Raw genomic sequence first — 23393 nt, forward strand, 5'->3', positions numbered from 1 at the left:
TAACGGACGTTCATTAATCAGTCAAAAAGTTACGCACTAAAGCTTTAATAGAGCGAAACAAACCTTAGATGTGAAGGGGATTTACTTTCCCTTAAATTGAGCTGCGTTTGCATTGCAATACTTTTTTTTTGCAAGTACTAAGCTGTATTCACTGCCATGAATAATGACCGGCAGAGTCAGGGAGCTAGACACAGTAAAGCAGTAAAGAAGCTGGCGGCTCAGAGTCACAGCGCTCTTTGTAGGAGAAGGTCTGGATTTCCCTCGCTAAGAATGACTGTTATTCTCTGGCCGTGAAAAGAAGGAATGGAAAAGAAGGAAAAACAGGAAAGGGCGGTGCAAAACTCGGGAGGGGAAAGGGTATGCTTGAAGTCCAAGGGATTGGAACTAACAGACTCTCCTTGCCTCTGCTGAGTTAGCCATTTAGTCATTCCTAAACGTGCCTCCCCCATTTCTACAGTATTAGTCTGGTTGTTTAGGCCTTTTCAATGTAAATACAATATTAATGAGCTCATTTAGTAAAGGCAACTGAGTGAAAATGAACAGGTCCGCATGGCTAAACTATTTTAGACTTATAGACTTCAAGGAGCTGGAGTTCAGTTCATATTTAATTAAATCATTCCAAGAGGCATTCAGTCCCTCCACTGTTGTCTGTGAAGTATTTCTGGCATCCTTTCCTCCCATCCTCCGTCTTCCTCCCCCTTGTTTCCTCTCCCACTCTCCTTCTCTGTCTCCCTGCTCCGTCAAACCACCCACACAATTGCTCGGTTCACTCCCTCCGCTGTGAGCCATGCCAAACCAGTGGCCCCTTGACTTCGCATACCCTTCAAACAGCGCAGAGAGGAACATGTCTGAGCTGAGACGTACAAGCCGCCCGACAGAACCGCAGGAGAATGCCAAACAGTGTCTGTCTGTGTCTCTGTCCACCCCCCCCCCCCACACCACCACCACCACCACCACCACATCTCACCACCATCCGGAGGACCCTCTCATAGCAGACAAAAGCAATGAATCAGACTGCCCTCTGAGACCATGACAGAGGCTCTGATCCTTCAAATGTTCCCACTAACCGTTCCCTTTTTGCCAGAAGAGCCTCCGTGTGATAAATAATACTAATGAGGCAAATGTTGATGTCTTTAATCGTTTGGTGCTTCTTTGCCTCTAGGACATCGATACGGGCCGACAATCCAATGTGATTTTTCCACAAAAGAAAAAAAAAAAAAAAGAAGAGAAAAATACTCCAGGAGAAAGGAATGAAGACACAAATGCCTAGAAGAAAATGTCATCATAGTTTTCACATTACATGAGCATTCCGGTTTCTTCAATAGACGACGCTTTGTCAGATATAAGGAAAAGTGATAACTATATTGAACAGCTAGGAGTTGGAGTGGAACTTGCGAGCAAGGAGAAGCCACAGAGTTTCCATCAAGTCTGATTCAGTCGGCCATCCTTTATTTTTAGCCTTGAAGAAATATACACAGATGTTAATGACATAGGCTTCTATTTCTGTTTTCACATTTCGAGATTTAGGGAACTAGAATGATAAAAACTACTCTGCACAGTTGTGAAAAATAGTTATCAAGATAATGTCAGCACCGAGAGGACCTTAAAGATATTTTACAAAATTTCTAACACAGGTAAGACATGCAAAGTAACATTCTGAGTGTGATGAGGCATTGCATTGAGCAATATTTAACATTTGCTGAACCAATAAGTTCAGAAGTAACAATCACAGGATAATAGCACATCTGATTTGAATTCATTCATTAAATGTTTATCAGTGACCTGTAACGGTCGACAGTAACGGTTGCCCGGTTGCCCTTGGCAACCAGATTGAGTCAATTGGCAACCATTTCGTGGCCTCTGGTTGCCCCCTTTGGCAACCACCTGTTCAATATTTGTTTGTTTTTTTTTAAATATAAAAACAAATCAAAACTTACTAAAGTGGAAAATCTTATTTCAAAAGAAGTCAATATTTTATTTGGTTGTCTCCATAAAGTTTAAACACTATGTTCGTGCGCAACACAACACTTCAGCTGTTGTGCGACAACCTTGCCGTGAAAACATACAGGCAACGCAATTTTCTGTTCACGTTAACGGCGCATGCTAAAATCCGGTGCTAATATGGCACCGGTGCCCGGTATCAACCGGACGGAATAGCAACGCGGATTTCGGTGCCTCATTACGGTGCCACCTAAATGTCTGCCCTGCTCTCTGATGCTCCGAAACCGGCGTTAGAGGCAACAGAAACCTCGCTGCGTGTCACGCTAGTAAACACTAATAACACGTTACACTTGGCAGCAGGTAACGTTAGCCTACCGTTAGCAACAGTAGTAACTGGTTAAATTGCTGACAGCTAAACGGTGTAAAGTGTGACTGTACTTCACTGTAGAGCAGGGGTTTTCAACATTTGTTAAGCCAAGGACCCCTTAACTGAAAGAGAGACAGAGCAGGGACCCCCTACTACATATATTATTTAAAATGAAGTAGCATATTAAACTGGGCCTACAATAATGTGTAGGGCGGCCTAAAGCCTTTATAAATACCTTTTCAATGCATAGATTACTAAGCTATTAAAGTAATTGTTGCCATGATTTTATAAATCATATTTTAATGTTAAACATACATCTGTGGATGGCTACCTTAGTGATTTTCTTACCTGAAGGCCAGTAAGCCTATCATCAATGGGTTTTTCCCGCAAATAGGCTGATTTGTATTTGCTAATAATATGTTAGATTCATGTTATGACATTTTAGTCTTTTTTCTAAACTTTCAACTAACGATAATTTGGCGGCCCACCTGCAGTAACTCTGAGGACCCCCTAGGGGTCCCGGACCCCCTGTTGAAGATCCCTGCTGTAGGAACGTACAACCGTCTGCCGCTAAAGCTATGAGCTAATAGACATAAACTAGCACTATGGTCACTGCTGTTGTCAGAAAAACAACACAGGCGGGACTAAATGTTGCGTTTATTTAAAACTGGTAAACCTCGTGGTGCATTCAAAGTTATTGTAAAATACCGTAATGCGAACCGTGAGTTTTGTGATCCGTTGCACCCCTATTTGAGAGGGATGGGAAAATATATTGCAAGCTATTATCTCATTGTTTCATTATTAAAATGTGTGGTATAGTTATATAAGAAATGAGTTGCTCCAAATATAGGCAGTCTAAAACATGGCAACCGTATTGTCAATTTCGGCAACCAAAAGCTGATGCCTGGTTGCCAAGCCGGCAACCACTTTAAAAAGTTAGCGTTGAGCCTAATTAATTAAGGCAGCAAACTGTAATGCCGTTACAGAGGAAATATAAGTTGGCCAACATTAGCCACCAGATATACGTTGTTTTTGCACGAGTCCTTGTTGAATCTCTACAACAGAGGGTGCGAATGCAAAGTAAGCCCAAGCTATGGAGCAACAATAGCACATTAAATTATGGGAAAATGCCAGATAAAGAAAAAAACAGAATTTCCCTTTAAGGCTGCAGCGGCAAATCCCCCGGGTGTACTGAACTCAGCAAGAGTGTGTTTTATTGCTTATGTAATCTCCTTTTAAAAGTTACATTGTCTTGCTTCAATGCTTAAAATGGTGAAATGTCATTGTGTTAAAAGATTTAGCTGAAATTAAATGTTGGTACAAGTGGTCTAAATGGTTTTTTTTGTTTTTTTATTCAGGACATACCGTATGAAAAGGGTATTTTAAACCAAAATGGTTCAGCTAGGGACCCATAATCATCCACTCTAATAGTTTAACAGAATAATGGGGGTAGTAGCTCTGGCCTAAATGCCAGCTTTATGAGTAGCTTAACAGACAGCTTGTTGTTGCTCTTGAAGATTCTGCTCTACTTTCCCCTTGTATGAAGGAGGCTAAAGATACACCTCTGGGGCGGCTACCGCCTTGCAAGGACTTTCTAACTTTTCCAGTCAGAAAAATCAATAACATTTAAGCAGTTCTGATTTCTTCACAGCGCCTAAAATACATTCCAATTGAATAGGGTTCCCATCTCATCATGTTCTCCCACAGCAGTTCAGTAGAAACATTTGAGGCAAAAACCACAACCTTTGGGGGAGGGCCAAGTCCATATCACTATTCAGGGCTCCATCTCTGTGTTGAAAATAGCTGTGCAGTGCTAACAAGTTATTTCTGACTCGTCTTCCCCACCTGGCCTCTGCAATCATTCCAAAAGGTGGACTAAATCACAGGAGACACAAAAACAAATCTGCCTCAACCCCATAGAGACATGGAAAACCTCCAACTAACCTTGTGGTAATATAAATGGCAACATTTCAGTGTGCCATTCTTGGAAATGTTTTCCACACAATTAAATCGCTCCAATACTGTTATACTGTTGCATTTTAGAAGTAAACTTGACAGTAGACCAGCTTTGCTCAGGCATCTGTAAAAGCTGACATTTTTGGGGAGACATCTGTTTGACCGTTTATGGTGATCCTCTGAAAGCAGACCTAGAGATGGACAGAGAACATTGCATTTTTACCACCAACCACCAGGCTAATATGTAGGCTATTTATGTAGGTTTTCAGGGATCTTGTGGGGTTGCCTGGCTGTGACACTGTGAGCCGAGGGCTCCGTCTGCGAAGCTGGGATCTGCTGTACAGTAAGCCTCCTTGTTTTTGCTGAGTCGGCCCTTCCTTTGCTGAAACAAAGGAAGCTCAACTGGATCACACAGGAAGCCTGCATAGTGGTGGCTGGAAAACCAGCCAATTCTTTCTCTTGAAGCCATAAAGATGACATAGTTGGCATTCAATTGAGAAAGGAAAAGAACGACAGACAGGGAGAGAGAGGGCCAGACTGCCTTGTTACAGAGAGTCAAAAATACCGCGAGCTGCCAAAACAGCAGCATATTGTCTCTGTGAATCAGGCGTGTCTGATTTCTAAACCTAAACCAGTCGGGCCATCACTGTAATCTAAGCTCTGGGAAAAGTTAAACAAGCCTGAAAACCGCTTAACATAATGCTAGTAGCACAGCCAAACGACCTCCCTGTATATCAATAAACAGCTGTTGTCACAGATGTTCATTCTCTGGGCCGATCTACAAAAATCAGCGCAGCACCTGCATCGCTCAGACAGTGAAAGGAATAATTTAGATACATGACAGCAGTGTGCAGTCTCAGGCAAATATTTACAGCAGTGAGGTGATTATTCAACAGTCTGTGGGGATGGAGACAAGGAGAAAGACCAGAGCTAATGGGCCCAAAAGCCTGTATCTGCTAAAGATAAATTACCAGACGTCTGTACCGTTAGTACAGTACATTGGCTGTTTGAGGGTGAATAAAAACAAACAGTCCAGAAAATTCCCTTAGCTTTCTGTCTCAACACACCTTGACAGTCTGCAGAGCATGCCATAGATATATATATATATATATATATATATATATATATACACTGACTATATATAAAATCGATACAGCATAGTATCGCGATATTTTCCGTGGCAATACTGTATCGATACACAGACGATCTAGTAGTATCGATCTATTATTATATATGTGTTGGTCAGTTTGCCTGCTTGACAATCTAATTAGGCAGAAATAAAACTGAAGTGGGATGAACAAACAGAGACATTTATCTTTTTAGATAAAACAGATGTTGACAAAATTTCCTTTTGGGGACATAAACTGAAATTGGGAAACATTTGAAGTTGGAAAAAAGGAAATAAATTGCAATATATAGCAGAATATTGCAATATGTTTAAAATCGCAATAATATCGTATCGTGACATAAGTATCGTGATGATATCGTATCGTGAGGCCTCTGGTGATTCCCACCCCTACTAAATGCTAATGTCAGCATGCTAACATGCTCACAAGCACAATGCTAAACATGCTGATATTTAGCATGTATAACATTTACTTTACTCACTATTTTAATTTTGCATGGTAGCATGCTAACATTTGCTAATTAGCACTACACACAAAGTACAGCTGAGGCTGATGGCATTATCATGTCATGCTAGTTCTGCAGGTAACTTGGTCATACACCAAAGTATTTCACCTGATGATGTCTGTAGATAAGAGGTTAAGGCGTCACTAAGTTATTACAGTTCATCCTGAGGGGGGAATTAATGGGTGTACCAAATGCTATGGCAACCCATCCAACAGTCAAAGCATTTCACTCACAACCACAAATGTGAGCTTCATTGTAACGCTAGTGGAAACGTCGGGCGAAAACCAGCTACGTCATTTTTTTGTGAGAACAGCAGCACAAAGGGCAAACTGTAGAGTATACCAGCTGTCCAACAGAAGCTAACAGGTCACATAGACTATGTGGAAACGGCTGCATTAAGTCCTAGGCTGTTCTGTTTTTCGCTACACAGACAGATATGTCAAAGTTTGGTCTTAATTTGATTTTAACCCGGCAGTAGGCCAGCTGTGGACACCTTTGCCGCCTTCCTGCGGAGGCCCTAATGCTCGAAAACTGGCACATTAATGACACTCAGATGTCTTTCATTAGGCCTCAGACTTAACACTTGAACTAGAGGGCCTCCATTTCCGCTACCATGGGAGAGTGAAAACTGCAGAGCTCAAACAGTAAGCACTCCACAGTTGCATTCATTTCCTCTTGGGAACAGTAGAGGAATATCTGTCATGTTTAATTCTCAAGGCCTTCTTAGAGGCCACTGACTGAACATCATGTTCTTAAACTGTGTTTGAGCTCTGCAGTATCATTTAATCAGAACAATACAGTGGACTCCAATCTTTAATGTATGTTTTTTTATAAATGTGGACCCCAGGAAGACTAGCTGTGCTTAAGGGCACAGCTAATGGGGATCCTATAATAAAGAAAACTAAAATAGACTTACTTAAGTGAATGTGCCCTGCTATACAGCTGTCAGGCTTGATGTCTCTGACCTGTACAGCTGGTGTTGAATAGAAATGAGTGAATTAGATATCACGTTGTTCCTACATTTTGTTTTAAATGTGGTACTGAGGTCCTGACATGCTGCTTGCGATCTGCCGCATCAGTCTGCCTCAATTTAAGATACTTATGTTTGTTTCTGTGGAGTTCCTCTTCAATTCACTTAGATTTTAAAGCAGCTTAGATTTAGATTTTAAAGCAGCATGTGATGTAAAGCCATTAAGGCTAAGAACTAACTTAAACTACGTCCCTTGTATCAGTCAGGGGTCGTGTTTTGTAACCTTGGGAATAGGGATAGACCGATTATCGGGCCGTTTTTTTGGCAGTTTGCAGATTATCTGTATCGGCGTTTTATTTGCCTAATAACTGATAAAGTTAATAATTTAAAAAGTGCGCTACTTTGGCTCGGCTACAGCTCTGTGTCTGTCCCTCTGCTTCAGTTTCACTCACCACTGAGTCTGACTTAATGTCCCCCCCCACAACACTATCTGACTCTCTGCTACTGGGGATTATGTTCAAAGTTTCTCATTTATTAAATAATTGCTTAATTCATCGAAACAAAGTTTTGTGTTGGATTTTGTAACATTCCAAAATCTTAATTTTGACTTAAAGATTTTCATTTTCACTGTAAATGCATATCGGTTCATAATATCTGTTATCGGTTTCATTAAATACTAATAATCGGTATCGGTCTTGAAAAAACAGTATCGGTCGATCCCTACTTGGGAACAGTTGGGAAGAGTTAGTTCCTTTTAAGTATTATATCAAACTAAAAAGATGTTTGTATTTTGGTTTACCTACGAGTGTCTAGTCAAACTTACTGTATCACGCTCAACAGTTTGTGGTGGGAATGATGTCACCTCAACTTAATTAAATAATGGGCTGGTTCTGTCAGAACAATCAACTCATTATCAAGCTGCATTGCACATAAATAGAGGAATTTCCAAGTGCAATGAGTAGCTTTAAAGAAGCCCATCTATGAAGCCACAGTACTATAATGTCTTTCTGTCTCTGAACTGAGACCCCTGAGACGGCAGCGGATAACGGACCACGTTCACAGAGACAGAGAACAGTGTTTGCATTGTATTGGTTCTAGTGTTCATGCATATAGGGCACTGAGGGGCGGCACATGGGGAACTGATCATATGCTCAGTAAATAAAGATATATAAAGACAAATTGTGATGTCAAAACATTAAAACAAGAACATATTCAAGATAAGGCTTAGATACTGTAATATATGTGATATAGTACAATTTGTATACTGTAATACTACTTAAAAATTAGCTAAATAAACTGACTAACTATGCTGTCAATGATGTCCTTCACATATCAGGTTTTATGTTGACATGACATGTTAAAATGATACATTATACTTATTAAAAACTAAATGAACTAGGGTTGGGTAATGTTTCTTTTTTTTCTTTCAATACTACTGCTGTTACGGTACTTGAGTTTCAGTATTACCGCAATTATTCTTTCTATAGTAACTTATTTTGAGTAATATAAACATTAGAGCTAAAACTATTAATTGATATCTTTGGGTTTTTGAACTGTTGGTCAGACATAACAAGACATTTGAAGACGTCACCTTGGGCTCTGGGAAACTGAAATGGGTTAGGGTTAGGGTCAGTTAGTTAACCCTAACCCTAACCCTGAACATTTTGACATTTTATCGACCAAACGATTAATTGGCAACACAGTCAGCGGATTATTCAATAATAAATAATAAAATAGTCTTTGGTTACAGCCCTAACTTGCTTTTTTACTTTTATCTGGGACTTTGCAGTTTGCTATCTATTTTGCAAGGGCACCGTTGCTGCATCCAGGGCTTAGCACCGCCCTGGACGGTCGTGATTGGTTTCAAGAAATACAAACAAGAGCAGAGCACTTCTTCCCCTATCCCAGAAGTGATAAGTGGTGTAGCCAGACAATACTCAAGTGCTGACACAGCACTGGCAATGCTAGACTGCAGACTGTATACATTTATTAAAAGTAAAAGATAAAGTTATATACTGCAATTGGAAAACTGGTATGACTGCCCACGCTAGAAACGGTTGCCATCACGATGTCAGGCACTGTTTTGAAAAAGTGATATACAGTAGGACTGTTTATAATACTGCTGTTACAATATGTGAGTTTCAGTGCTGACACCAAAAAAGCACGTCTTTGATCAAAATCTTTTCATCATTCAGACTAACAAAAGAAGGATCAGACTGCCCAAATTCAGCCTGATTTTGACCCGACAGACACGTCGCAGACAAACGTTCAAAGTTGTTCCTGAATATGAGGGTCGGGACCGTAGTGTGACATAATCATAGATCAGCGATCTACATCTGGGGAGCACGACGCAGAAAGTCTAGCATGTCAGAATTCTTTTGTCTTTTTCTGCCTAGTGTGAGATATGCTACGACGTGTTCCTTGACGTTGACCAATAGGAAGAGAGAGGGCTTGCCCCCTCTCTGGCGCAGGTATGTAAACGTGGCGAAAAGAAGGAGAGACGCTACTGCTGGCGCTGTCCGATGGAGCAACGAGACAGAGAAAAGATACACACAGTGCCCATATCATGGATGTATAAAGGCTTTTTTTCCTGGCAGGGATCGCCCCGCTTCCCAGCATTGCACGCTAGTGGGCTAACCGCTAGCAGTTGACAGTTTCTTTTCACTGACCACTGACAAGCAACAAAAACAGTCCACACCCTCCTACAACCAAGATGGCTGCACCTGATTGAACGAACGCCCAGATTTCAACCGTTATGGCGGCTCGTTTGGAAAAAGATTTCTTATTTTACGATTAATAGTTCACCGAAATGTGTTTCTGAAAACAGTCGGTTTAAAACTTTTTCGTGAGTTTTTGAGAGGCTGCTGCTCCTCCAAAGCGTCGACCTATGAACTTGCGCGTGATCTTGACGACTGCAGGCGATAATCGGTCTGGAGGCTGGTCGGTGTCATACTTGTAGTGTTGCCACGCTTCCATCCAAGACACAGCAAGAATTTATGGCACTATGTCTGTCTAGTGTGACATAGTGACTGTCGTGAAAGACAAAAAAATTGTCTAGTCTAATCCTGGCATAAATCCAGCTGGGGACTTTTGCTGTACGTTGTCCCACATTCCTCATTTACTGTCAACTCTCTACTGTCTCCTTTCTAATAATGGCAGAAATGTCCAAAAATGCATAAAAAAAAAACGTATTCCATACTGTGAATACTGTGTCTAATTTGTACCAACAAAGTATTATGGTTCGATACCCAGTCCCAATTTTCTATTGGATTATAATGACCATTTATCTGATTACAGCTAGGGCTGTCCTCGACTAAAGAAATTCTTAGTCGACTAACACTTATATGATTTTGTCGATTAATCGATTAGTTGATGTAATCGACAGAGCTGTGCTCTTTGAGAGGTGGTTAAGACTAGAAAAGCACAATATAAATGTAGTTAATTAACCATCTGTAAAACTGAGTTTCTCCACAATTAATCCTGCAAAAGCACCACTTTAAATCTTGTGCTTACCAGAAATGTGCTCATAAGTTTCTTGGAAATGAGTAATTAAGCATGAATAAGCATAAAGAATGACTCATCAACTAAAGAAATCTTAGTCGACTAAGACCAAAACGACCGATTAGTCGACTAATCGACTAAGAGGTGGCAGCCCTAATTACAGCTATGTTATTGGAAGTGTTGGCGTAAGTCAGACAAGCCGACGTTCATGTTAGTGAATAAAGCCACATCTCTAAACAAACTCTTTATATCCTGAAGTGAGTTGTTTTGTGAATGAAAGGCACATAAAAACGTTTCTTTTCAGACACAGTATGGCAGAACTTGCCTGCTACTATTTACTACCAACATAACATGTTTAGCCTCGTTTTCTCAGCAGACCTTGGCAAGCAGAGGTCAGCTGTAACCATGCCACTCCTCACAGGCTGTTTTTAGAAGCAAGAGGCCGCCCACAAAAGGCCCAGAAGTGTATTTGAGCCCAATGTGGAGAGAAAGAGTGGAGAGAGAAAAGCAAAGGCAAAAGTGTTGGCTAAAAGCAGCTCTGGAGGTCACAGACCAAAACCAAGAGTAAGGCCCAGCCCGCAATCTAGCTGCAAAAATAGACACATTTTCAGAAGAATATAACAGAACAAAAGCAGCAAAGGACATGATTGTGTTGCACAGAAAATAGTCAATATAGAGCCAAGTCAACATCTGCCTGGGAAATGGTCTAGTCTTAATCTGCATTGTTATTTGTACTCGTGAATATGCAGGCCACAAGAAGTAATTAGGTTGTTTTTTGTTGTTGTTGTTGGTTTACTCACGACATGCTAACCGGCAACATAGGATTCCAATCACTACGCTAAGCTAAGCTAGCGGCGGCGCTGCCTGACTAAGACAATGCATGCACTGAGACAAAAAATGCGTCTGCCCACCTATCTTAATCTAGGGGAGACGGTGAATAACCCTATGTCAGTCCCTCCAGAAAAACGTAATTATGCGATCACATAATTCAATGCATAATCAGCCAAAGTCTGCATATTTATGCGGGGGCCGCATTTTTTCAAATACGCCGCGCTTTCGCCGCATCAATTGCCGATTTCCGCGCAAAATATGCGTTTTTTGATATCATATGATTTCATAATCCCCGCATTTTCGTTGCAAAAAAGTCACATATATCTTTTAAGAAAGTTAAAAAATGTTGCGTTTCCTTCACACAAGAGCAGCCATTTTCCCCTGTTGCCATGGGAACGTTATGAAGTGACGTAATAACGCGACGTGAACATCATCGAAAAGCTGCAAACCCCGCGATGAAGCCATGATGAAACCGCAATTTTTGCAAGTTCCCGCAATTTTTGCAAGTTCCCGCAATTTTTGCAAGTTCCCGCAATTTTTGCTAGTTTGCGCAATTTCGTTGCATAAAATTGCATAAATGTCCCGCATATTCCATCGCATTTTTTAAGAAAACGTGCCGCTTAATCAAGGATTTTTGCCCGCAAACAATCACAAAAAAACTCGGTGGCATGTTCCTTTAAATTACCTTAATTAGTTTTAATCTATTACAGAAACGTGCTGATCATATCTCAACTGTTTGGTACTGTAACCATGGTAATAAGGGTTAGGACCTTATTTAGGAAAAAATCTAAACAAGTTCCTGAGTCAATGTTCCTATCCTAACTTAAGTTAGGATTTGCTTCTGGAGTACCAAATTGGGAAGAAAAGAAAATCCTATTTTACACTCTTCCTTTCTTAACTTAAGACTTAAGATGGGCATTTCTGTAACGCAGCCCCTGGACTTTAAATGACCATATGGTTTAAGAAACCTAGGAAAGACTGCAGAGGTTTGTGCTGTGGGTCAGGCATGCGGTTCAGAGCCTAACAAATCACAAATAACTGCTCTTCAGGGATCATCAGTTGTGGACCTACTTTCAAACTTGCAGGGTTAAGTGTGTGCGCATGTGTGTTCATGTGATGGAGGTAAATGGCTGTATTTGTACCACCTTACGCCTCGGAGCCTGAGATCTCCCCCTCTGGCACAAAGCATGTGGCGGGGAGGGGAATCATACACATTCATCACTTCTGTCCCATAGGAACACACACTCACACACACACAGAAAACCACAAAGTGCATATTCATCACTTACCACTGGAGGGGACAAGTTCGCACATAAGGTGCACGTCACTCACCGACAAAAAAACAACAACAACACACACATGTGAAATGTCACATGTCTAGGAGAAAGGCTTGGGTGTGGCTCTCTGGGTGCACTAAGTGACCTCGTAAATCAGGTGGGAGCCAGCAGCAGCTGTTCCCCGGGGGCCTGAGGTCACATCCATTCAGCTACTGGCTCCGCTACCGTCTTCCAACTCCCCCACTGTCCTACATTTACCCTCCTCCTCAATTAGCCTCCCCCCCCTCCCTCCTTACTGTTCTTCCTCCACCCCCTTTGCCTTCCATATCTCCTTCGGACATCCTCTCCTTCCCTCAGCCCTTCCCTCCCTTCCTGCCTCCATTTCCCTGATTAAACTGATGCCTAGGCTCTCCAGCTACTGTAGAGTCAGCACGGTCATAGCTGTATTTATGAGGCCCTCATCCTCCTGCTCTCCTTCAGATGAAATGAGGGGGGGGTGTCTCTGCTTGATTCAATTAATGGATGCTGTTTAGCCCATCAATCATACACTGCGTGGGCAATAACAAGCATCAAGGTTTTCATGGTCTATCAGAAAGCTACTGTTTCTGATGTCTTTGTCCTACTAAACACATTCATACCTCTGCTTCTGGTTTTCTACAGAAGGTTTTAGGATTTACTTCATTCTGTCTCTTTGGACGTCAGAGAGGCATGCCTCAACAGTTTCACCCTCCATCCCCTGATCGTCTCTCTCCATCTGGGCTGTCAGTAGACTGTATTTCATGTCAAGTGATCCTTGCCTAATTCAAATGGATCATGTGAGATCATTTGTTGAAGCCCTCTCATCTGACCATCTACATTAAATGTGCAAGCCTGTTGCATCTGATCCCGAAGAAATGAATGGGTGTAGCCTAGTTCACACAATATCCAAAGCAGATAAGTGTATTGATTCCAATAAAAATCACACACACACACACACACACAATCATTACCTTAACTTTTAATAGTGATAGGCTACCTAACATAGCCCATAAACTCAAGCCATTTTTGAGTGCCATATTATGCAACTATCAACATTAAAAATGTTACTTCAAGTGATAAGAAAGAAAAGAAGAGAAAATGCCCTAAAGTAGGCCTACCATTAAGCACTACAAACATAATACAAACCCCTACAAAAATATGATGGCCTATTATATAAAGTGCTTTTTTTTTTTTTAGGGTGAGATAAAAAAAAACCCAATAAAATATGAGTACATTTATGAAAACCTCTTTACCTTGGCGCTGTGGTGAATTTCCGCGACAACATACAGAAGAAGTAAGCTAGCTTCTCTTCCCCAGCACCCAGTGATGATGATCCGCTACACAGACAGCGGCAGCAACTCTCTGTCCTGTTGGCACCGGGGGCCACTTTCTCCTCCGAAAAAGTCACCGTAGATTTCCCCTGCTACTCATTCCATCCTCAACTTCCCTCTACAGAGAAAACGTATACAGTTTATATTAAAACCAAATGCGGGAACAGTTTGGTAGCTGGAGAAGGAAACAAAATCCCAGCAGCGTCTGAGTGGACCTCTTTTCCTCAGTCTAATCAGGGGAAAGCGGAGAGGCAGAGTCCCGCAGAGCTCCGCTCCTCTTGCCCAAACCATGGATGTATAAAAATAACGCCCAAACTACACAGTGTAACAGAAACCGTTTCCGGTTATAACCTTCAAAATAAAACAGAAAATTGGATGTCAATAAATATCTGACTAGAATTAATTTCATTCCAGCATTCACAATTCTGAACATAAATACATTGGTTTTTTTTAACCATAAATATGTGAGGTTTATATGTGCCCAAACGTATAAGCCTTACTTCTACATAGCAAACACCCTAAAATATGTTCCAATGATACAGCTGTTACACATATGCACTTTAAAAATAAATATATACAGTGCTCAGCATAAGTGAATACACCCATGCTAAAGTTGACTAAAAAGAGGAATAAAAAAATCATCTTTTGGAAATTGATCTTAATGCCTTAATTAAAAAAAAATGAGAAAAAATCCAACCTTTAAGGACACCAATTTTCTCTGTGAATGAATAATGTATCGTAAATAAATAAATGTTCTTCCTTAAAATACAGGGGGCATAAGTAAGTACACTCCTATGTTAAATTCCCATAGAGGCAGGCAGATTTTTATTTTTAAAGGCCAGTTATTTCATGGATCCAGGATACTATGCATCCTGATAAAGTTCCCTTGGCCTTTGGAATTAAAATAGCCCCACATCATCACATCCCCTTCACCATACCTAGAGATTGGCATGGTTTTATTTCAGTTAGCCTAATAGCTGGTTTGATTTGCATTGAGAGATGATTTTATGGAAAGTACGTATGGTAGGTATGGTGAAGGATATATGATGATGTGGGGCTGTGAAGAAAATTGGTGTCCTTAAAGGTCGGATTTTTCCTCATTTTTTTAATTAAGGCGTTAAGATCAATTTCCAAAAGATGATTTTTTTATTCCTCTTTTTAGTCAACTTTAGCATGGGTGCATGCTGAGCACTGTAGGCAGAAAGTATACTGTATAGGATGCTTGGTAAACAATCACATCAGAGACGACATAAAGATAAGAGAATGCACACACAATAAAGGCTTAAAACCTTCAACCTTCAACGTAGAAAGAAATAACTGGAACCTTCTGATAATTTATGCAGACAGACACACACACTGTATATTCATTCTTTAGCTACTGTCAAATGTTTAGAAATAGATGACATTTCAAGTACTTTTATTTTGAAGTCAGCTATTCTTTTCCTGTTTTATTTTGGCTTAATGTTGCTGACTTAATGCAGCTCAAGTCTGGACTCCTGCTGACGTCATTGCTAGAGGACACCCCCACTCACATAATTGCCTATTATATAGATCTATGCTGGCAATATGTCTATTCAACGTTAGATCAATCTGTAACTCCATCAAAATGGATATCTGTCATTGTCCTCATCATCCAAGTACTGCTTTTATTTTATTTATTTTATTTTTTATTTTATTATATATATATATATATATATATATATACAGAAACAATGTTAATGCAAGAACAAGACTGTCTTGTTGTAATGTCAGCATGTATGCACATTTCTGTGCTGGCATCTAACTTAAAGCTATAGCGTGTAGTTTCTGTCTCCCCCATGAGGAATTCTAAGTAATGACAACAACACTGTCTGCGCATCCACATGATACAAGCCTTCCGTGATCGCGCACAGCCCCCACCCCTTTGACTCACAGTTGCTAGTAGCCAAGGAGGACATGGAGGATTAAAAAAACATGATGGACTCTTCAGAGGAGGTAATTATCTTCAATTGAGCTTCTGCACAGGAAAGTCACCGGACGCCACAATCTTCTGAACATACTGAGAAATACAGAGAGAGTTGTGTGGAGCTGATAGTCTTAATTAGCTTTGTATAAACTCATTTGGCAATAGCTTGAAAGGAACGGTCCTTCATTAATATCAAAAAGTTACACACTAAAGCTTTAACAATAAAACAAACAAGTTATATTAAAGTTAGATTGTTTAAGCACCTCTGACTGTTTTCTGTTTGCCCCCATGATGCTTTGATGTGTCATTAGTATTTACCACAAAAACATGAAGAAAATCCAGCCCAACCCTCAGAATAACTGATAGTCTAACTAACTAATAGTCTGTGTAAAACACTTTAGTGCAGACTGTAGTTATTTAAACCACACGTTTAATCACCAACCTAATTGTTAATTGCATTAGTAAAGTTGGTCTTATACCTGGAATTTAATTAATGAATTAAGTACAGCCAGCCAGCGCTGAGCTATCATTTTCTTGGTTGCAGTTGAGCCGGCTAGCCAAATGTTCCTCTGTCTCCCAAGCAGGTGTAATTTAGAGTCGTCGTTAAGTAACAAAACAATCGGGTCAGTAGGGATTCGACGTCCTATCACATCAGATATTATTGATGTTGTTTTATTCCAGAACTCGTGCACCTGTTCACACTCCCAGACCATGTGCAGGAAAGTTACAGTTTGTTCAGGTTGACAGAACGTGCAATAGGGAGTAGGAATGACTCTTCTGGGGAGTCCAGTATTCATATGTTGAAGTAGATCTGCTGGTGATTTGGGTTTTTGGAACAGTGGACAATGTTGTCCCAAACTGGACTGTCATTTCTTTGTGACAAGTGATTAGTGTGGAATGAAAACCTTGTATTTTAAATCTTTTAATAGTATCTGTCTCTTAAAGTAATTTCTTCTCCTCATCATTCACACATCTCCTGAGGTATAGTTTTGGTTGTCTACAGTCTAATTACAAAGAAAGAAAGAAGGTATCTGACAAGTCTTTTTATGTATAAAGATTATCACATCTCAAATCAAAATGTATAATTTATAAAAACAAGGGTGTTTTTTTTCTCTGACTTTTCCACAAATAAGCTGCCAAACAAGCAGAGACTGCACATTTTTTGTTTCAGTGAAAATAATCAACCCAGCTCGTTATATTTGTTTTAAACTTAGTGGGAAGTTATTTCTGTCTCGGCACTGGGGATGTAGTGCAAAAATGTGAGAGAAAACAAACTATCATGTCCGGAAGACCCTTGGATTCTGTTTAGTCTCCAGGGAGTGTTTACAAGGGAATGCAGCTCTTTAGCTCTCTCCCTGCCCCTTAAATCAGGGGATACTGTACATTCAATCTGCTGGACTGGACGGAAACTCTACAATTTTTTCCATTCTCTTCCCCATGTAGTTTTTTGTTTTTTATTATTATTAATATTTATATAAGAACAACAGTTTGGAATAAATTGTAACATATGAAGCGATTTCACTGATGTACATTTTACTCAATAATTAAAGAGCAATGACATTGTTGCAAGAGCACAATTCACATCACAGAGTGAGCAAAAGTGTTCAAAAAGGAAAAGAGATTTGTTGCAACTCGGTAACAGAAACTGGAGGTGATGAAGATGAAGCATGTCCAACAGGCAGTTCAGTTAGAAGAGGTAGCATAGCATAATGTGATCCAGATGTATAGTAGACTTTGTGGAAATGAACTTCATCTGTGAGTAAATGTCTCTCTTCTGGCTTCACCATGTCATCTCCTCTAACTAGAAATGCTCAAGTTGGTCAAATGTAAAAACGGATTAGTGAGTGGATCATCCCCTTTACAGATGAAAACAGTCCTAATGTATCCATTATTCTTCTTCTGTGTTGTAAGGATTTTAAGATATTAAACCTTTTAACCATTAATTAAGTGTATAATATGTCATAACAATGAATAGGTCATTCGTAGTGTTGATGTACTGTACATGTTGTCAAGGGCGTAGGTTTTAAACATTGGGGCGGTCACATTATCACAATCACTCTGTTAAACAAACTGTAGAATTATTTACACAACGCACAAGTCAATGTGGCCATGTATTAGCTGTAGAATTTCTACATATAACTGCACAAGTCAATGTGGTCACATGCTGTTTTTTATCCATGTTCTACTGTCTGTTTTATGTTTTTATGTTTTGTGTGTTGCATGTTATGTGGTGGTCTACACATTTTTAAGGATGTCCTGCCTCTTAGACTGTAAACCTAGTTTACCTACGGGTACCGGTAAAGTAACCTGAACCTGAACCTGAACTGTGGGGTCTGGTGGTCCTCCCCCCCAAGAAAATGTTGAGCATCAAACACTTAATTTCCTGCTGTGGTAAACTGTTATGCAACAATTTGTACCCTTTCTGCATCAATTTATGCTGAAAATGTACTTATTTATGTAAAGGTAATCATTCATATTAATTATTCTCCTGTATTGTTCACTTTATTGTTGTATTGAACGGTTATTTTTTGCCTCTTTTGGGGTTGTCTTTCATAATTTTTGAGGGGGGGAATCTACCTCTTCTAAATATTGGGGGGGAGACATCCACTGCATCCCCCCCCCCCCCCGAAATCTACGCCTATGTTGTCATTACATCATTGTCAATCCATACGTTGCAGGGATATCAGAAAAAGTGGGATCTTTCATAAACACAACCATATTTTGTAATACATTCTGTACTTTTTATGTATAGGAATATTTATATGCTGTAAGAGTTCACTTTTGTATATTCGGTGCTTATGAATTTAGTGTAATATATATGAGCATATGAAGAGGAATATGTACGGCTATGTTTGCAAGAAAGAATATTGTTAGATATACTATTCTTATTTTTATATCATGTGGTTATGTGTTGTCATGTTTTATGTTTTGTGCAGACCCCAGGAAGAGTATGGGGATCCTAATAAAATCATATCAAATCAAACCTCCCTGTAGCCCAGTAACACCCTGAGGCAGAAGCTGGTTCACCCAAAGGACAACATTTATTGAAATTTATTGAAAAAATGTCTGGTACAGGATATAAAATCCTCTATTCCAGACTCAAGCAACACAAAACAAATATATACAGTATATTCACATTTTAACATGTTGTTTTCATAAAACACATTCATTGTTCATGATTTAAATGTTCTAATAATTAAATGTTCTAATAATTCATAAATAAGTTACATAAATTACTGACAAGCTTTATAATTATACATTACATTTTTTGACAGGCAAAATGCATCCAACCTATTCTTAAAAGAATGAATTGAAGGAGAATGCACAACTTCTTCTGGAAGCTCGTTCCATGATTTTACCGCACAGGGTGTGAAAAGATTCTTTCTCTTCAGTCAGGCATGTTCTAGGGTAAAGTTTTAAAGAATTCCCTCATGTCTCATAACTATTGCTCCAAAACTGAAAGATAGGTTCAAATGTTACATCATATATTCCCTGTACAAGCTTATACACCTGCAACATATCACCTCTGTATCTCCTAAATATGAGAGTTGGTAAACTTAACTTAAAACACCCAGACACAAACAGAGCAATGTAGTGTATGCCGTTCAGTGCAGTGAGGAATGCACAGACCTGTACATTGGGGAAACAGAAGAATCGCTCCACAAGAGCAAGGCCCAACAGGTTAGAGAAGCGAGCTCGGGCTGGGAGGTCGTCAGTTCAAACCCCAGACAGGATAAATCTGAGTGGGGAAGTGAAAGAGCAGCGCTTGTCCCTCCCTCATTATCACCACCACTGAGGTGCCCTTGAGCAAGGGCCTCAACCCATAAAGCTCCAGTGGAGCTGCTCAGTGGCCAGCAGATCAGACTGTGGTTGTACTGGGTGGCTTCCAGGTATGAATGTGGAACTGTGTGAATGTGACAGGTCGTCGTTGCAAATGAGAATTTGTTCTCATTTGGTTTACCTGGTTAAATAAAGGTACAATTAACATAGAAGAGCCAGCCTCTCAGGTCAGGACTCAGCAGTAAACCTGTTGCGTCTAGGAATGCAGGCTTGGACCTAAAATTGCAGAGACGAGGAGGCAGTGGAAGGTTTAGAGGATTTATTAAATATACGGCTTTCAACAAAGGGAGTCCTGAGGCAGGCAGGCAAAAGGAGTTCCAAAAACACTGAGAGAACTGAAGACTAGGGAATCAAAAAACACAAGGAACGGCGCGACGTAGGGGGCAACAAACACAATGATCTGACAACAGACAAAGGAAGCACAGAAACTAAATACACAAGGTAATGAGGGTAGTAAGGAGGGACAGGTGACATGAGGGCTGATGAACAGGTGAGACACATCAGGGCAGGGGAGACAAGGTGGGAAAATACAAGGCAGGAAGTAAAACAAGACATGACACAGGAGAAACAGACACTACAAAGTAAAACAGGAAACCGAAGCATGATAACACACAAGGATGGAACTAGGAAAACAAATCACAGAACGAACACGGGTAAAACATAACCATAAACAAATAACAGAGAAACAGCAACACACAAGGAATGATCTGACAAATTAAAACAGGAAAAACCACAACTGAAAACCACAACCATGACAAAACGTGCATCTGAAGGGCAAGGGACACACACTTGAGAATAGCAATTCATTTAAATTTGATTTATAGTATCAAATCATAACAATAGTTATCTCAAGACACTTTACAGATAGAGTAGGTCTAGACCACAGTCTATAATTTACAAAGACACAACAATTCCAATAATTCCCTCAAGAGCAAGCAATGCCCACATTTTGGCCACAGAAGACAGGTGATTTAAAGTGCTCATATTATGCTCATTTTCAGGTTCATACTTGTATTTAGATGTTATAATAGAATAGGTTTACATGGTTTAATTTTCAAAAAACACCATATTTTTGTTGTACTACACATTGCTGCAGCTCCTCTTTGGAGAACCACACCGTGTAGCAGTAGGGCAGGAGGCAGGTGTTGAGGGAGGTGAGCGTGCCTCAGCTTTCTGAGGAAGTAAAGCCTTAGTTGGGCCTCCCCCACCTGATGGGAGATGTGTGTTGTCCGGGTGAGGTCAGCCGAGAGGTGCACACCGAGGAACTTGAAGCTCTCCACTTCCTAGGCCTGTAACAATTATGACATACTTGTCTAATTGTCACTTTTCTTTACATAATCGCCGTTTCTTTGTTTCTTTTCTTTGCTAACATTAAGGTCTTAAGGGGTATGACTGGTAATTGTTGATTTTGTTTAGATATGCAAAATTGTAATTATATGAGTGATTACTGGTCGGACTAAATACTTGTATTATTATTTAAACTGTTAGTTGTTGGCATTTGACCCCATACACGTTCCTAGCAACAAAGATGATACAGTTAGAAAAATGTTTATGATAATAAAGAGGCGTGGTTTACTTCATAGGCTGTGTACTTGTGTTACTACATGATATGGGTCACATAACAGCTATAAAACCAAAAGACATATCCTGGGATTCGTTTGAATTTATTAAAAAAAGTAATAAATAAATAATTATTTTTAAATTTGACCGAAAGAGACAATTATATTGTTAATCGCAATTATTTCTGAGACAATTAGTTGTACAGCAAAATTTGAAATGGTTTCAGCTCTGCCTCTGCCTCTCTCCCCGTGAATGTAGAGGACAGAGTGCTCGGTGCGCTTGGATCTTCTGAAATCCACAATGACCTCCTTAGTTTTTGTGGTGTTTAAGTGTTTAAGTCCAGGTTATTGTGTGACACCAATTTGTAAATCAGGGGTCCAGTTGTACAGTTGCCTTTGCTCATCACAGAGAACTACTGAACATGTTAGACCCTTCTATGACTACTGGAGCCTCCCTGTGGTCTGTTTTGGTCAGTGCAGGAAAACAGGGACACGTCTAAATAAATAGTTTTTACATTTTCTTGCTTTTCCTTTCATAGCATCCAAAATCCCTCATTAACATCACATTCAGAACAAACACCTGTCACTGTCATGAAAACATAATAATAGGCTTTTTTTTTTGAAAGCAGACAATTTGACTTGTCAGTAGGAAAAAGCACTAATGTTTTACTAATGACGTTACCGATGGCTCTGTTGTGTTCAAGTGTCCCAGTAAAGTACTCTATCTGTAAAGTGTCTTGAGATACTAGAAATAAAATTGAATTGAATTGAATTAAATCATGACAGTGTGACAGTGAGCAGGACTGCACAGTACCAGGACCCTAAAATGGAAATGGAGTTCAGCCACCATCATTAATTCTATTATTTACAACTGTGTTTTTCTGTAAAAAGGCCAATACATATATTTACTGTGTTTTGTTTACTCTGTACGAATGACTATACTTTATTCATTTCCTTTGGCAATTATTTATCACCTAATATATGCTCCCAAAACACATGCTATCACTTTTACAGAGGATTTAAGATGGAGAAGAATAGAACCAACCTTTCACACACACACACACACACACACACACACACACACACACACACGCTGGTAGACTACACTATGGCTAAAATGCTGTCAAACTAATTATACAAACTATATACCTTGTATGCGGGAAATATGATACAAAGTTTGCTATGTAGAACCACATATCAATCCAATTCAACTCATTCATGACACATTTGTACTTTCTACTAATCTTACTCCATTGAGCCATCCAGTGGTAAAATGGAAAACTACAGATATGGTTTACACTGCAGTCAGGGGCTGTTGGTACTGCTGTTAGATGATCTTATTCAGTGGTGGTAGAAGTATCCGCATCTTTTAATTAGGCAAAAGTATCAAGTCAACAATGTAAAAATACTCAAAAAAAACTACAAAATCGTACATCAAAAAGCGTTTTCAGCAAAATGTAGTCTATTAAAAGTATTTATAAAGTACAAATTTTGCAGTAAAATGACCACTTTGACTATATAAAGTAAAGTAAAGACATCTTTATTGATCCCCAGTGGGGAAATTGTTCTATCTGAAAAATTGTATATTAATGCTGTATGGATCAGTCATCAGCCACTGATAAGAACAATGTTTGGGTTGCCAGGCTGTGAAAGATCAATTTGTGACACTTTTTTTAAGCTCCTTAGTTCTTCATGCAGACCGCTCGGATGGCCTCTGAGTTTGTGGAAAAGAGCTGCATGGCATTGGCACCACCATCCATTTATTTTAAAGATTATTTTTTGGGGCTTTTCCACTTTTAATTTGACAGGACAGCTAGGTGAGAAAGGGGAGAAAGAGGGGAGAAGACATGCAGGAAATTGTCACAGGTCGGATTCAAACCCTGGACCTTCTGCGTCGAGGCATAAACTTCTCAGTATATGTGCGCCTGCTCTACCACTCAACCAACCCGGCCACATCCCCATCCATTTATTAACAACTTAATTACATTAACTGCAGACCTGATGGATTATTAGTATTTATGACTGCATTATTCCTGAATAGAAAGTTTAAACCAAAGGGATTTTTAACAACCTGGCAACCCCAAAGATCTTCTTATTAAAGGCGTATAGCATCCTTATATTAATGATTAACCATTGATAATCCATTGGTAACGTTCCTGTATAAAGCCTTTATAAAGTATGACATATTACAAAGTGGTACCGCTAAATGAAAATATGTTACATGA

The 23393-nt window shown here is 39.7% G+C and overlaps 1 protein-coding gene across 1 annotated transcript in view; it reads right to left on the reverse strand.

The window, feature by feature from the left end:
* The window catches only part of LOC116064866 (integrin beta-1-like), a 51455-nt gene extending 37344 nt beyond the window's left edge, over positions 1 to 14111 (reverse strand). Inside the window, exon 1 of the mRNA XM_035998035.1 lies at positions 13747 to 14111. The gene's annotated coding sequence lies outside the window, so the exon portion shown is untranslated. The remainder of the gene's footprint in view (positions 1 to 13746) is intronic.
* Positions 14112 to 23393: the final 9282 nt, after the last annotated feature.

This window comes from Sander lucioperca, chromosome 23 (assembly GCF_008315115.2).
Source record: "Sander lucioperca isolate FBNREF2018 chromosome 23, SLUC_FBN_1.2, whole genome shotgun sequence".
In the NCBI taxonomy this organism is placed as follows: Eukaryota; Metazoa; Chordata; class Actinopteri; order Perciformes; family Percidae; genus Sander; species Sander lucioperca.